Below are 16,712 nucleotides of genomic sequence, written 5' to 3' on the forward strand. Positions count from 1 at the left end.
AGTGTCCTTGTCGTGGGAGTGATCAGGCAAGAAGGTGTGTGTGGGACTGAGGCTCTTCCTGCCCAGAGAACACCTGGGATATGTACAGCCTTGTGTTTGTGCACGCGTGACACTCTGTGTTTGGTGTCCTGTATGTAGCTATGTTTGTGTCTGTAGACTGTGTAGACAGCATATAGTGCAGGTGAATTTTATGTGTCTTGGAGACTCTCCTAGGTAGGCAAAGGGTAAGGCTGCCTAGTGATTCTGGGTGAGACTGTCTCCACTCTCGAGGACTTCTCCTGACAGCTTAGCGTCTGGAATGCCCCTTCACCCTGCAGCCTGGGGCACCAGTGTGTGTACAAGCAGGGCTTACAGAAAACAGTTCCCCATGTTGGGACAAGCAGACAGTGTTGGGCTCTGCGGGACAGTCTGAGTGTGTGAGAGGGAGGGGGTCCTTGCGCTGAGGGAGGAGATGGCAGTGGGCAGGAAGGACAGTGGGGAAACTGAGGCAGAGCACCTGGCTCTCAGATGACTTGCTCCAAGTCCACACTGATCATCTGGTCTCCTCCAGTCCAGGGACAGGAAGATGGCGGGCGATGTGATTGGGGCCCAGGCCTATGCTACAACTGCCAAGTGACTGAACATCGGTGCCGTGTCCGTCTCCATCATCACGTTCATCGTAATTATCATTGCATTCACCCAAAGAAAATAGACGATCGCTACGAAGGATGACACTCCATGAAGTATGTGCTCTTCATACAGAGTCAGTGGATTAAATTCTCCCCTGCGCTGTTTCCTCGGGGAATGCATGCATGGCCTCTGCCCTTCCCAGCCGCCGCTTATCCTGGCCACAACCTGTCACTGGACTCCTCGTGGGATTGTTAACCAAACACATCTGCTCACATTGGAGTCAATAAAGTGTGCGGGATGGCAATTGCGCTGTAACTCTGTCCCCCGACCGGTCCTGTCCTGAACTTACTCAGGGTTTTCCTGGCTTCCTTCCTGTCTAAGAGGAGCTGTAGGGGCAGAGTGCAGGGCCTTCACAGCCAGGAAGGTTTCTGGCTTCTTGCTGGAGAAAACAGTTGACCAGCATCCTGCCTAGGGTCCTCTTTTACTTAGCAGGCACAGGCAGGCAGTAGCATATCCCTCCTAGAACTCCACAGGGCACCAGGGTTGCAGCCAGAATGCCTTAAAGCACTGAGGACTTAAAAGAATGTCCTACCTATCTAAAGAAAAGAGATGTACACGTCCCATCTGAGGGTCATGCTGTCTTTGTTTCCAGCCCTCATTCTCTGCTCCCATGCTCTCTGTTCACACAGCTTATATACACATTCAACCACAAACTTCAGGCAGTAAACGAGGCTACAAAGGCGATTTCTCAGCGCCCTGATGAGTTCCTTGAGTAAAACCATAAGGGGCAAATAAATTTCTCAGCTACCGATTAGTAGGCAGTTGTAACAAGGGAGTACATGTAGTGGCCTTATCTCGTAAGAAGGTTGCCTAATGCAGAGGCAGGAGGATCTCTGTGAGTTCGAGGCCGGCCTTGTCTACAGAGCAAGTTCCAGGACAGGCTCCAAACTTACAGAAAGAAACTCTGTCTCAAAAATTCAAAATTAAAAAAGAAAAAAAAAGTTTGCTTACAAGAGTTTAGAGAAGAGAATGGCTATACTATTGAGGGGTCTAAGGAAAAAATAAAGAAGTTGTGTACTATTCTACATTTCTTAAGCGTATTAAGATTTATTTATTTATTTATTTATTTTTGGGACAGGGTTTCTCTGTAGCTCTGGAGCCTGTCCTGGAACTAGTTCTTGTAGACCAGGCTGGCCTCGAACTCACAGAGATCTGCCTGCCTCTGCCTCCTGAGTGCTGGGATTAAAGGAGTGATTAAAGGATCTTTTGATCCTTGCCCTAGCCACGCCCACTCCTTTTAACCTCTGCCCTCTGCCCGCCATTGCCCTCTTCTCGCTTTTCTCTCCCGGTGTACACATGGGGCTTTGCCTCTCTCCTCTCTTTCTCTCTCTCTCTCTCTCTCTCTCTCTCTCTCTCTCCTTCTTTCCCTCTCTTTCTTTTCTCTCTCTCCCTTTTTCTCTCCCCCCCTTTCTTAATAAACATTTATGGCTATTTCCTGTGTTTATATGTCTGACCCGCCGCCACTGCCAGTTGCTTCTCGAGTTGCTTTTTATCATGGCGGGCTCAGGCAGCCCACCCAGGGATATTTTTTAAGAATAACAAATGGTGCCCACTCGAGCCTCCGACGGGATTGGGATTCCCGGGCAGGAGGGATTCAGCCAAGGTCAGGCCGCACCATAGTGGTGTGCTGTACCATAGCAGCAGTTACGACGAAAAGAAGGAAGAAAAGGAATGAAAAAAGAAAAAGAGGGAGAACTAACTAGAGACCCCCGGCCTCCAGGCGCGGGTGAGCTGAGGGGCTGGCTAAGGCCAGCCGACTCAGGAACAGGCTTAGCACAGGAGACAAGTCGAATTGAATACCAGCGAAGGGAACAACCGAGGCCCTGAAGGCCTGTGGTTGGAGGTCCCTTATCCCTAGAAACCGCAAAGGTTGCTGGGAGCTCAACAGTCAATCCCTTGGGTTAAAAGAGATGGTTAAGCTGGCTGAGATGGGGACACTCATGATAAGTTGATTTGTTGTTTGGAGGAGCTGCGTCCAGGCAGATGGAACACGTGGGTCGTTGTAGAGAAGGTCCTCGAGTCCTAATTCTGCCCCAGGAGGGAGCTCAGAGTCCCGGACGGCGCCTAAAGCCAGAACTCCGGCCCCTGGTGGAAGTCTGGGGTGGGCGAATCATCCGAGTCACGGAACACCAAATGTTGTTCTTTTTATTAAAAAATGCTGCAAGATCCCCGGTGGCAGTAGGCAGCAGAAATGCTGTAGGTCCCAAATGGTGGCGGCGGGCCCTGGAAGCAGCCAGTCCCAGGCAGAAATGGCTGCCGGTCCCAGAGCGGTGGTGGCGGGCCATGTGGCAGCAGGCAGTGGGCCCCAGGCAGAGATGGCTGCTGGTCCCCGAGCAATGGCTGGTTCCAGGCAGGGAGACACATGGCGGGCTGGCAGAAGAGAGAAACATGGATAGACGCGATATGCAGGGTGAGGTTGAATGTTTATTCAGGGGGTTATGGAGGAGGAAGGGTGAAGGGGGGGGACAGAGAGAGAGAGAGAGAGAGAGAAAGAGAGAGAGAGAAAAGGAGAAAGAGACAGAGAAGTGGGGAAGCTGAGAAGTGGGGAGAGAGGCAGAAGCAAAGCTGCCTCTCCGAGAGGAAGATGGAAAAGAGAGTGAGCTCGGGCCGGAAGCTGAAGATCAGCCTGCCTCAGCGATGCGGAGGGGAGTGGGTGTGGCTTGTCTCTTAAAGGGAACAAAACCATAACATTCCCAGGTCTTCCTTATAATAAAAAGCAGGAGACAGGCACCACAGCCCAAAGGAACTGGGGCGATCATCCAGAAACAGTCTCGAGAATTCGCCGCCCCAATTCCTTCAAACTGGAGTGTCTAATTTGCTTTTTATTAAAAGCAAGATGTGGGAATGTTATTCTTTCCGTCCCTGCCCTAGCCATGCCCACTCTTTTAACCTCTGACCTCCGCCCGCCATCGCCCTCTTTCTGCTTTTCTCTCCTGGTGTACACATGGGGCTTTGCCTCTCTCCTCCTCTCTCTCTCTCTCTCTCTCTCTCTCTCTCTCTCCTTCTTTTCCTCTCTTTCTTCTCTCTCTCTCTCTCCCTTTTTCTCTCCCCCCCTTTCTTAATAAACATTTATGGCTATTTTCTGTGTTTATGTGTCTGACCCGCCGCCACCGCCAGTGCGGCACGGGCCCTCCCGTGCCACTTTTTCTCATGGCGGGCTCCTCCAGCCCGCCCAGGGATATTTTTTTTTTTGTTTTTTGTTTTTTTTGATTTTTCGAGACAAGGTTTCTATGTGGTTTTGGAGCCTGTCCTAGAACTAGCTCTTGTAGACCAGGCTGGTCTCGAACTCACAGAGATCCGCCTGCCTCTGCCTCCCGAATGCTGGGATTAAAGACGTGCGCCACCACCGCCCGGCTCCAGGGATATTTTTTAAGAATAACATGCACCACTACCACCTGGCGCATATTAAGTTTTATAAACTGACATTGTGTGATAAACAAGGCATGTAGGTGTCCTGTTTTCCTCCTCCCCTATGACCCTGCTCCCCAACCCCAATGACTGGAGGCCATTTGTGAGCATCTATGAGTAACCATGGCAACCCACAGGAGGCAGGGCAAATAATGCTGAGCTTTTGCCAAGGCTGGTATTGAAAGTGTTCCAAGTTAAACGATACATATTCTTATCCGGCAAGCAGCCTCAGAGCACAAGGAGGGTGTAACACCTGATCCTGTGTTACACCCTCGGTACAGTTCGCCTGCCACTTTACCATACGCAAGTCGGGCAAGGGCCTGGAGATTGAAAGAACACACAAAGAGACCTGGGTCATTGGAAAGCAGATCAGCTGAATGCCATTTATTCAAATTGGGGAAATTCTTATGTACCTAACTGCTGTACAAGGACCTCTGCCCAGGCAGGTGGGAAATTACCAAACCAACAATGGAGTCAATGCCCTACAACTAATCACCAGGTGGGCACGGGAAACACAGGAACAAACAGAATGCTTAGTCACCTGACCAAAAACTGTCCTCCCACCCCAGGAACAAGGGTGGACCTGGGCCCTACAGGAGAGGATTTATGGGAGGGAAGCTAGTAGCTTTTGGGGGGGGGGCAGGGTTTTTCTGTAGCTTTGGAGCCTGTCCTGGAACTAGCAATGGTAGACGAGGCTGGCCTCGAACTCTCAGAGATCTGCCTGCCCCTGTGCCCCCCCCGCCCAGTGCTGGGATTAAAGGCATGCGCCACCACTACCCGGCAATTAATTTATTTTTATTTAATATGTGTTGGTGTTTTGATATGGGTATTGGGTTTTATAGGCAGACAGTTGTGAGCTGACATATAAGTGCTGGGAACTTAGTCCAGGGTCATCCGTCATCTCTCCAGCCCCACAAACCCACTCCTCTGAGTGAGGTCACTTGTGTTTTTCAACAGCCTAGGTGATTTCTGTGTTATCTTAGGGCCAGAGAAATCCTGACACCACAGGCGTTATGTTTACCTGAGTCAAGCTCCCTGGACCCTAAATCTTGGGCACAATCTCTGAATCCACAGTACCTATTATTGTAAAAGAAGCCAGTCATCCTTTGTAAGGACTCTCAAGGTAAGCATGTCTTAAAGTGTACACTTGGTCTTATTCTTAAAAAATGTCCCTGGGGTCCCCCCGCCCCGCAGCAAACTCCAGCGGGTCCCATTATGGCTGGGCACTGGCTCTATGGTCCGGCACCTGAGCAAGCAGCTTCAGCTTCTCACCAGCGGGAGGGCACGCACGCGGCCGGTCAGACATATAAACACAGAAAATAGCCATAAATGTTTATTAAGAAAGGGGGAGAGAGAGAGAGAGGGAGGGAGAGAGAGAGAGAGAGAGAGAGAGAGAGAGAGGAGAGGCAAAGCCCCCTGTGTACACCTGGAGAGAAAAGCAGAAAGAGAGTGATGGCGGGGCGGAGGTCAGAAGTTAAAAGGAGTGGGCGTGGCTAGGGCAGGGACGGAAAGAACAACATTCCCACATCTTGCTTTTAATAAAAAGCAAATTAGACACGCCAGTTTGAAGGAATTGCGGCGGCGAATTCTCAAGACTGCTTCTGGCTGATTGTGGGCGTCGTCTTTGGGGGGGGGGCACGAGAGAAGGCTGGGTGCTGGGAACATCCTGGCATAGCTGGTCTCTTTGTTTCTGACCGATGTCTGTGGCATGGAAATATCTGGTGTCCCTGAGGTATTGGCAGAACAAAGAACAAAGTTAAATTAAGGGAAAAAAATTTAGGACCAGGGGATCGAGGGGGTATCTGACATGTTTAAGATGGATTTCTTTAATTCGGCTCCCTGGAACTCACGAGAACTCCTTGGGTTTGTGAAAACAGAGATTTTAGACATATAATGACTGTGGAATAAGAGATAAATTTGGTTTGAAATTTGTTTGGTGAGGTCACCTTGCAAAACCTCTCAGCTGTCAAACTGTCAGAGATCTTTGAGAAGGATAAGATTTTACTTGAGTTACTGATTAAAAAATGACAGAGAACTTACTTGGTTGGCACCTAGAGCTACTCTTTTTTGGGTCCTCCATGGTCACTAAAGGTTGCACTTGACCTTTGCTGTTTAGCGCAGGGCCTGCCAGTCTCCAGAAGATCCTGTGGGCTAAGAAATCTGTAGGAAGACAGGCCTACCTTGACCTGAGCAGCTAGGCTGTCGATTCCAGTGATTCCAGTGATTCCGTTCACGTCTAGAGGTCTTTACTTTAGACGAAAGGCAGTTTCGCCCAGCGCTCTGCAGTCAAAGCGAAATGCAGAAGGACGTTGTTCTGTGCATGTCTGTCTTCTGTCTTCTTTGGAGGGAGCAGAGAGCTGCTGCTAGGAGCCAACCTGTCTCTTTTTGTTGTTGTGAAAAGTTTTTAATAATTAAATACTTAAATATCACATTCCCCAGATCTCTGAGCATTGAGGGCTGTTTATCAGGTATAACTATAGTATAGAATTTGTTTGGAAAGTTGGGTCTGAGCTTGACCACACTGGCTCTCAGCAGGTGAGATTTACATTTGTAAAAAGGCAGAGAGAGGGAAAAAAACTGCTCATAATATAAGGTTGGTGGCAGAACTGACAATGGTAGGGCCTGGGTGTTCGTGTCATCTGCATCTCGCCTTAATGGGGAGCTGTTCTCGTTGTAGGCTTGAGTTGCCACGGTTTTTGTGGGTGTTTTCACGGCCTTGACCATGGGAGCCAAGCCATCCAGACCTAGCATTTCCGGCCTCAAGCTTTAATGCCTTACAGTTATCCATCTCTGTCCAAATAAATTACCCCATTAAAACTATAGACGGCGTTTTTCGGTTCCAGCCTTTTGCCCCTCCCTGATGCGGCTTCTCTTATGTCATGGGGGCTCTCCAACAGAGCAGACTACACGTGATGGTCGCCATCTTGGCTGGCGGCCAGATGGGTCAGGTGACTTTTTCCGCCATCCTGGCTGAGGGCCAGATCATGTGATCACACTCTCCTGGTTTTACCCTGCCTCTTCACTCAGTTTTCACTAAACTCATGCTAACTCTGTTAAATGTGTTTTGAGCAATGGTCAAATGCCTTTGATAGGGCCCGTCAGAAGCGTCCACATTGCCCAATTCTTGTTCATTCTTTCTACGTAAAATAATTATTACATCTCATTCCAGACTACAAAATGTGAGTCTTATATTTTAGACTGCTATGTACCTTTAAGTCTCTTAAGCTGTTCTCTACCATTGTCAGTTCTGCCACTAACCTTATATTACAAGCAGTTTTCAGCCCTCAACTGCTCAGAGATCTGGGGAATGTGATATTTAAGTATTTAATTATTAAAAACTTTTCACAACAACAAAAGAGACAGGTTGGCTCCTAGCAGCAGCTCTGTGCTCCCTCCAAAGAAGACAGAAGACAGACACGCGCAGAACAACGTCCTTCTGCATTTCACTTTGACTGCAGAGCGCTGACCATTGGGCGAAACTGCCTTTCGTCTAAAGTAAAGACCTCTAGATGTGGACGGAATCACTGGAATCACTGGAATCGACAGCCTAGCTGCTCAGGTCAAGGTAGGCCTGTCTTCCTACAGATTTCTTAGCCCACAGAATCTTCTGGAGCCTGGCAGGCCCTGCGCTAAACAGCAAAGGTCAAGTGCAACCTTCAGCGACCATGGAGGACCCAAAAAAGAATAGCTCTAGGTGCCAACCAAGTATGTTCTCTGTCATTTTTTAATCAGTAACTCAAGTAAAATCTTATCCTTCTCAAAGATCTCTGACAGTCTGACAGCTGAGAGGTTTTGCCAGGTTGAGGTTTTGCAAGGTGACCTCACCAAACAAATTTCAAATCAAATTTATCTCTTATGCCACAGTCATTATATGTCTAAAACCTCTGTTTTCACAAACCCAAGGAGTTCTTGTGAGTTCCAGGGAGCTGAATTAAAGAATCCACCTTAAACAGGTCAGATACATCCCCCTAAATTCCCTGGTCCTAAAATTTTTTTCCCTTAATTTAACTTTGTTCTTTGTTCTGCCAATACCTTAGGGACACCAGATATTTTCATGCCACAGACATCGGTCAGAAACAAAGAGACCAGCTAGCCAGGAGGTGACCAGCACCCAGCCTTCTCTTGTGCCCCCCCCAAAAACGACGCCCACAATCATCCGGAAGCAGTCTTGAGAGTTCGCCACCCCAGTTCTTTTGGGCTGTGGTGCCTGGTTTCCTGCTTTTTATTATAAGGAAGACCTGGGAATGTTGTGCTTTCCTGTCGCTTTAAGGGACAAGCCACGCCCACTCCCATTACCTCTGACCTGTCCGCCACCATCTTGGTCCCTTCCTTTTCTGCTTCCTTGACGTGCCTGCTTTTTATTATAAGGAAGACTTGGGAATGTTATGGTTTTGTTCCCTTTAAGAGACAAGCCACACCCATTCCCCTCCCCATCCGCTGAGGCAGGCTGATCTTCAGCTTCCTGCCTGTGCTCGCTTTTTTTCCATCTTGCTCTCAGAGAGGCAGCTTCGTTTCTGCCTCTCTCCCCACTTCTCAGCTTCCCCCCTTCTCTGTCTCTTTCTTTTTTCTCTGTCTCTCTCTCTTTCTCTCTCTCTCTCCCTCCCTCTCCCTCTCTCTCTGTCCCCCCTTCAGCCTTCCTCCTCCATAACCCCCTGAATAAATATTCAATCTCACCCTGCATGTCGTGTCTATCCATGTTTCTGTCTTCTGCCTGCCCGCCATGTGTCTCCCTGCCTGGGACCAGCCATTGCTCAAGGACCAGGAGCCATCTTTGCCTGGGGCCCATTGCCTGCTACCACATGGCCCGCCACCACTGCTCTGGGACCAGCAGCCATCTCTGCCTGGGACTGGCTGCTCCCAGGGCCCGCTGCCTGCCACCACATGGCCCGCCGCCACCATTTGGGACCTACAGCATTTCTGCTGCCTACTGCCAGCAGGGATGTTGCAGCATTTTTTAAAAAAGAATAACACTTGGGGCTGAGTTCATTGTTATCTGAATACTTTCCCCCAACTTGTGCTGTGCTTAAATAGGACTGAAGCAAAATGACCTGGGCCCGACTCTAGAAGTCCTGCTCCAGCACTGGTTACAACAAAATGGGGCTGAGCTGAGTTTCCTTCTTGTCTCTTGGTGGGTCCTTTCCCCCCTGCCTCCTGTAAAGCCTAAAGGAATCACAGCAGCAGTCTCCTTGGTAATTTGTGCCCATAGGTTCTTGCCAAGTTAAATGAAATGATGCGTGGTTACTAAGTATCTAGGCCTCTTAAAAAGCAGATATGATTTAGAAACTTGTTTACTAGAGGTTTCTTCATGTGGCAAAGCTATGCTATCTCAGGTTTGTATAGCAAACATGGTTTGACCCACAGTAAATCTTGTGTGTGGAAAAAGGAAGGTTACCAGAAGCCCACTCCACAGCATGAGCTGCCATGAACAGGAATGTGGCAGTCGGTCCTGCAAAGTCAGACCTGTTATGGATTTCATCTCTTTAAGAGACAAGCCATGCCCACTACCGGCGACCCCTGCCCTCCTCACCATCTAGATTCTTACCGTTCCCTTTGGCGCGTCAGCTTCCCTCTCCCCTGCTCCCTTCTCTGTCTCTCTCCTTTCTCTTCTCCTTCTTCCCCCACTATCTAGCTCCTCTAAGTAATAAATATCCAATTCTATTCTGTACAATGTGTCTGTCCATGTGCCTTCTACCCACGTCCTGTTCACACTCTCGGGCTCACTGGGACCAGCCTGCCTGGGACCAGCCACTGCTCGGGAACCAGCAGCCATCTCTGTCTGGAACTAGCTGCTCCCAGAGCCTGCTGACTGCCCACTGCCGCTGGGGACTTTGCAGCATTTTTTTTTTCTCACTCAACTCTTAGATTGTTTTCTTGGGTTATTTATTTTAAAACTACTAGCAAGGCATCTGGTCTAACCTGAAGTTAAATTGAGGCTTTGCTTTATTTATTTATTTATTTATTTTATTTATTTATGTATTAATGATTTCTGCCTCCTCCTCGCCACTGCCTCCCATTTCCCTCCCACTCCCCAGGTCAAGTCCCCCTCCCTCATCAGCTCGAAGAGCAATCAGGGTTCCCTGCCCTGTGGGAAGTCCAAGGACCACCCACCTCCATCCAGGTCTAGTAAGGTGAGCATCCAAACTGCCTAGGCTCCTACAAAGCCATTACGTGCAGTGGGATCAAAAACCCATTGCCCTTGTTCTTGAGTTCTCAGTAGTCCTCATTGTCTGCTATGTTCAGCGAGTCTGGTTTTATCCCATGCTTTTTCAGACCCAGTCCAGCTGGCCTTGGTGAGTTCCCGATAGAACATCCCCATTGTCTCAGTGTGTGGGTGCACCCCTCGGGGTCCTGAGTTCCTTGCTTGTGCTCTCTCTCCTTCTGCTCCTGATTTGGACCTTAAGATTTCAGTCCTGTGCTCCAGTGTGGGTCTCTGTCTCTGTCTCCATTCGTTGCCGGATGAAGGTTATTATTCAGGAGGATGCCTGTATGTTTTTCTTTGGGTTCACCTTCTTATTTAGCTTCTCTTTTTATTTTATTTTATTTATTTATTTATTAATGATTTCTGCCTCCTCCTCGCCACCGCCTCCCATTTCCCTCCCACTCCCCAGGTCAAGTCCCCCTCCCTCATCAGCTCGAAGAGCAATCAGGGTTCCCTGCCCTGTGGGAAGTCCAAGGACCACCCACCTCCATCCAGGTCTGGTAAGGTGAGCATCCAAACTGCCTAGGCTCCCACAAAGCCATTACGTGCAGTGGGATCAAAAACCCATTGCCCTTGTTCTTGAGTTCTCAGTAGTCCTCATTGTCTGCTATGTTCAGCGAGTCCGGTTTTATCCCATGCTTTTTCAGACCCAGTCCAGCTGGCCTTGGTGAGTTCCCGATAGAACATCCCCATTGTCTCAGTGTGTGGGTGCACCCCTCGCTGTCCTGAGTTCCTTGCTCGTGCTCTCTCTCCATCTGCTCCTGATTTAGAACTTGAGATTTCAGTCCTGTGCTCCAATGTGGGTCTCTGTCTCAGTCTCCTTTCATCGCCTGATGAAGGTTAATATTCAGGAGGATGCCTATATATTTTTCTTTGGGTTCACCTTCTTATTTAGCTTCTCTAGGATCACGAATTATAGGCTCAATGTCCTTTATTTATGGCTAGAAACCAAATATGAGTGAGAACATCCCATGTTCCTCTTTTTGAGTCTGGCTTACCTCACTCAGGATAGTGTTTTTTATTTCCATCCATTTGTATGCAAAATTCAAGAAGTCATTGTTTTTTACTGCTGAGTAGTACTCCAATATGTATATATTCCATACTTTCTTCATCCATTCTTCCATTGAAGGGCATCTAGGTTGTTTCCAGGTTCTGGCTATTACAAACAATGCTGCTATGAACATAGTTTAGCATATACTTTCGTTGTATGATAGGGCATCTCTTGGGTATATTCCCAAGAGTGGTATTGTTGGGTCCAGGGGTAGGTTGATCCCGAATTTCCTGAGAAACCGCCACACTGCTTTCCAGAGTGGTTGCACAAGTTTGCATTCCCACCAGCAATGGATGAGTGTACCCCTTTCTCCACAACCTCTCCAGCAAAGGCTATCATTGGTGTTTTTTATTTTAGCCATTCTGACAGGTGTAAGATGGTATCTTAAAGTTGTCTTGATTTGCATTTCCCTGATTGCTAAGGAAGTTGAGCATGACCTTAAGTGTCTTTTGGCCATTTGAACTTCTTCTGTTGAGAATTACCTTGCAGGATTTTTTAAAAATCATAAAAAGAGCCATAACCCAGAAGCCCCACAGCTCATGGGCATGTCCACTTATGCCTAGCTGCACTGTTCAAAGATGAAAGTATTAGGAGGGTCTGTCTAGTTTGTTAACTGATGTAGGAAGGTCTGGTCCACTGTGGAGAGCGCCACTCCCTAGACAGGGGTGTCTGGAGAGCACAAGAGAGGAGAAAGCTGGCAGAGAGCAAGCAGGTAGGGAAGCCAGCAAGGATGCAGTTCTCTCTCTGCTTCTGAGGGCTGATGTGATGTGAACTAACTGCTTGTGAGTTCCTGCCTTTACATTTCTGAAACGATGCTGGAAACTTGGGAATTGTAAGCAAATAAATGGTTTTTTTCTCTAAGTGGCTTTCTGTCAGGGCATCTGTCATAGCCCCAGAACTGAAACTAGAACACCAACTCTTCAAAAATCCATTGCGTCAGCCAGGCGGTGGTGGCGCACGCCTTTAATCCCAGCACTGGGGAGGCAGAGGCAGGCAGATCTCTGTGAGTTCGAGACCAGCCTGGTCTACAAGAGCTAGTTCCAGGACAGGCACCAAAGCTACAGAGAAACCCTGTCTCAAAAAACCAAACCAAACCAAACCAAAATCCAGTACATGCTCTATGTGTCGTGCACCGGGTGAGCTGCACCACATTCAAAAGGCTTGTGGTCACAAAGACTACTTGGAGAAGAGCCAGGACAGTAGCTTCAAGGGACCCAGAAGTCCAGTCTGATGGGACAAGGGGGTCCCTGGAGGCCTTGCCTTGCTGTGGATGACTGGTCTAGGGGTTCCTAAGGACACAGCAGAAGGAGCAGTAGCCTAGCCCCTGCATTGTAAAGAGGGCCCAGACCCAGGGGCAGGTGTAGTAATAGGAGCAGCGTGGCTGCGTTCCTAGCACCCTGGCCGCCTGCTTGGCTAGCTTATGCCCCGAAATAATTACACGGAAACTGTATTCTTTTAATCACTGCTTGGCCCATTTCTATCTAGCCTCTTCTAGGCTAACTCTCGCACCTGGACTAGCCCATTTCTAATACTCTATGTAGCACAGCTAGGTGCGTTTACCGGGAAGATTCTAGCCTAGGTCCATCCTCGGTCAGAGCCTCATCGCGTGCATCTTTCCGGGAGCGGGGAGCATGGCGTCTCTCTAAGGCGTCTGCTCCCGAGAGGAGAGCTGTGGAGTCTGAGCTCACTTCCTCTTCCTCCCAGCGTTCTGTTCTGTTTACTCCTCCCACCTATCTTCTAACCAATGAGGGCAAAGCAGTTTCTTTTTATTTAACCAATGACCTTCCTCCATCAGGCAGGGACCATTCCAGGATCTTGGTTTCTGCTATTTAGGAGAAACCCAGCAGCACATCCATCACACACAAGCATCCGCTTACCTCCCCCTGATCCGATTTCCCCATCTTTCCATGAGGATGTGCTGAGGCTCTAAGAAGAAAAGACTGCTATTTCAGGAAGGCCTTGGCCAACTTCACATTGCACCTCCTGAGGCTCCACTGGGTGCGGTCCAGACCCACCCAGCTCACCCCCAAACTCCAAGTCTTCTAATAAAACGATAAAACATGAGAAGGAACGGTGGGATCGCACAAATACGTTAGTCTACTACTGTGAGGATGCCATGTGCCTGGAATAAACTTCTAGTCTTCTCGCGTGGCCCCTCTTCAGCCTGTGAGCAGAGCCTTGGCCTGAGAGGAACCACATTGCCCTTTGGCTCTGGACAAGAAGGATGACAGCGATCTGTAGCTCTCTCCAGCCCTGGTCCAAAGCATGTCAGCCAGTAAAAGGGCATGGATTTCTGCAGAGAAGGCTCCTGAAGTGGGAGACTAGCTTTGGGGCGCTGGGGAAGGCACAGTAGAGGGCTGCAGTGTCCTGGCTAGGAAAATGGCTGCTGCTGGCCTGGGCTGGGGAGACTCCCAGGCCTGCAGAAAGCATCAGTACTTTTATTCTAAGCAGGGAGGTGGAGAGCCAAGTCCTGACTCAGGTTCTAATACAAGAGGTTTGTTTTCCTGACCCTTTCCTCTCTAAAACACTATCCTAGCGTACCACTCCATAATCTGTTTCCACATCCCACTCCTAGGTAGCTCATTGGTTTACAGAAAACAGGAGCAGAAATATCTGAGAAAGCAGAACTTTTTTTTTTTACTGTCAAACAAATACTTTATATAAGAAAAATTCCCTTTAAATATTTATATACATGTTACCATGTAATACTGTTAACCAAACCCATGGTTTATTAGTTTAAATAAAATTAAATAAGTGGCCTCAAATGTTGATTTCACAATGCCTAGATATTGCAAATCAAACTTCAGCATGGTATAATGAAGACACGGGTTCCTTAGACAACAGTCAGAAGGAGTGATTTTCAGGATGAGTTCCCCTCTCTAGGCCAGGGAGAGCTTTATTAAGTGGCAAGCGCTGTGTGGTTGTGCAGAAGTGCCAGTTTTGAAAACAAACACGTTCAGAAGATCTGCTGCTCAAATAATATTTTTCCAAAACCTGGTGGAGGCGTATGATAAAATTCACTGAACTGGCAATCCAGAATTGCACTGTCATCAACATACACAACTGGATACACTGTTCCTCGTATACCTGATGCTGGACAGTGCATGTTTTTCCCATTCAAATACACATTTAATTCTACATGGTCATATGTGATACCTACTACATTGCTCTCCTGAGGAAGGCTGTTGGCTGGTAGCCTGCTCTTTTCTTCGTTGTTGTGGTACAGGGCTCCATCATTTCTCATCACCAGACTACGCATGTCTCCACCGAGAGGAATCTGGTTCAAGTTCACTTTCTGAGTTGCAACACCTATACCCTAGATTCCAGTAGACTGGATTTTGAAATCAAAGTAGCTTTTGTTCTGATGTAAAGGTGCACTGGCTAAACAACCTCCGTTGCCAGAGATTCTTCTTGCATTTTTCACAATGACAACATCTGTTCCCATGTGCTGCGTGTCCAGCTGTAAGGCTGGCATCTCCTTGAGAGGAATGTGGCCGGTCCCGCTGTCTCTGCAGTAACGTAGGCAGTACCACGCCGACACGGCCATGGCACAGCTACACAGCCCCGCCGCTGTGCCCAAGCCCAACTGTTTCTGGGTTGCAGGAGCTTCGCAGCCCACACAGCTACGCCTCCGCAGGGAGGCTAAGCCAAGGTTGAGGCAAGGCCCCTGGCCAAGAAGCAAGGACTGCCCGACAGGGAGGGGCGGGGTGGGCCCGAGAAAGCAGTACTTTAAAGAGGCTGTTGAGCCCACGCGCAGCATCCGGACCTCGCTCTGCAAATGGTTGTATATAAGCACCCTGAACTCCACTATCTACAGGAACTTCCAACTTCCTTCAAACAAGAGTGTCCTTTAAACACAAGACATGGACTCCAGGACCAAGTATACTGTGGTCAACATCAGGGATGTCCCAAAGGATTATGTGACCTGGTCCACATTTAACACTCTGTTTATGAACTGCTGTTGCCTGGGTTTTCTTGCCTATGTCTTCTCTGTGAAGGTGAGTGTCCTTGTTGGGGGAGTGATGGGGCAAGAAGGTGTGTGTGGGACTGAGGCTCTTCCTGCCCAGAGAACACCTGGGATATGTACAGCCTTGTGTTTGTGCACGCGTGACACTCTGTGTTTGGTGTCCTGTATGTAGCTATGTTTGTGTCTGTAGACTGTGTAGACAGCATATAGTGCAGGTGAATTTTATGTGTCTTGGAGACTCTCCTAGGTAGGCAAAGGGTAAGGCTGCCTAGTGATTCTGGGTGAGACTGTCCCCACTCTCGAGGACTTCTCCTGACAGCTTAGCGTCTGGAATGCCCCTTCACCCTGCAGCCTGGGGCACCAGTGTGTGTAAAAGCAGGGCTTACAGAAAACAGTACCCCATGGTGGGACAAGCACACAGTTTTGGGCTCTGCGGGACAGTCTGAGTGTGTGAGAGGGAGGGGGTCCTTATGCTGAGGGAGGAGATGGCAGTGGGCAGGAAGGACCGTGGGGAAACTGAGGCAGAGCGCAGGGCTCTCAGATGACTTGCTCCAAGTCCACACTGATCATCTGGTCTCCTCCAGTCCAGGGACAGGAAGATGGAGGGCGATGTGATTGGGGCCCAGGCCTACGCTACAACTGCCAAACTACTGAACATTGGTGCCGTGACCGTCTCCATCATCACGTTCATTGTAATTATCATTATGTCCTTCACATAGACTATCGCTACGAAGGATGGCACTCCACGAAGTATGTGCTCTTCATACACAGTCAGTGGATTAAATTCTCCCCTGCACTGTTTCCTCGGGGAATGCATGTCCTCTGCCCTTCCCAGCCGCCGCTTATCCTGGCCACAACCTGTCACTGGACTCCTCGTGGGATTGTTAACCTAACAAATCTGCTCACATTGGAGTCAATAAAGTGTGCGGGATGGCAATTGCGCTGTAACTCTTTCCCCCGACCGATCCTGTCCTGAACTTAGGGTTTTCCTGGCTTCCTTCCTGTCTAAGAGGAGCTGAAGGGGCAGAGTGCAAGGCCTTCACAGCCAGGAAGGTTTCTGGCTTCTTGCTGGAGACAACAGTTGACCAGCATCCTGCCTAGGGTCCTCTTTTACTTAGCAGGCACAGGCAGGCAGTAGCGTATCCCTCCCAGAACTCCACAGGGCACCAGGGTTGCAGCCAGAATGCCTTAAAGCACTTGAGGACTTAAAGAATGTCCTACCTATCTAAAGAAAAGAGATGTACACGTCCCATCTGAGGGTCATGCTGTCTTTGTTTCCAGCTCTCGTTCTCTGCTCCCATCCTCTCTGTTCACACAGCTTATATACACATTCAACCACAAACTTCAGGCAGTAAACGAGGCTACAAAGGCGATTTCTCAGCGCCCTGATGAGTTCCTTGAGTAAAACCATAAGGGAC

The 16,712-nt window shown here is 48.9% G+C and overlaps 1 pseudogene; it reads right to left on the minus strand.

Annotated features, from left to right (window-relative positions):
• Window positions 1–14,241: 14,241 nt before the first annotated feature.
• On the minus strand, window positions 14,242–14,874 carry LOC121457653 (annotated as a pseudogene).
• Window positions 14,875–16,712: the final 1,838 nt, after the last annotated feature.

The sequence above is a fragment of the Microtus oregoni genome, unplaced genomic scaffold (assembly GCF_018167655.1).
Source record: "Microtus oregoni isolate MIOR12 unplaced genomic scaffold, Mior012 000016F_ref0000370, whole genome shotgun sequence".
Classification (NCBI taxonomy): Eukaryota; Metazoa; Chordata; class Mammalia; order Rodentia; family Cricetidae; genus Microtus; species Microtus oregoni.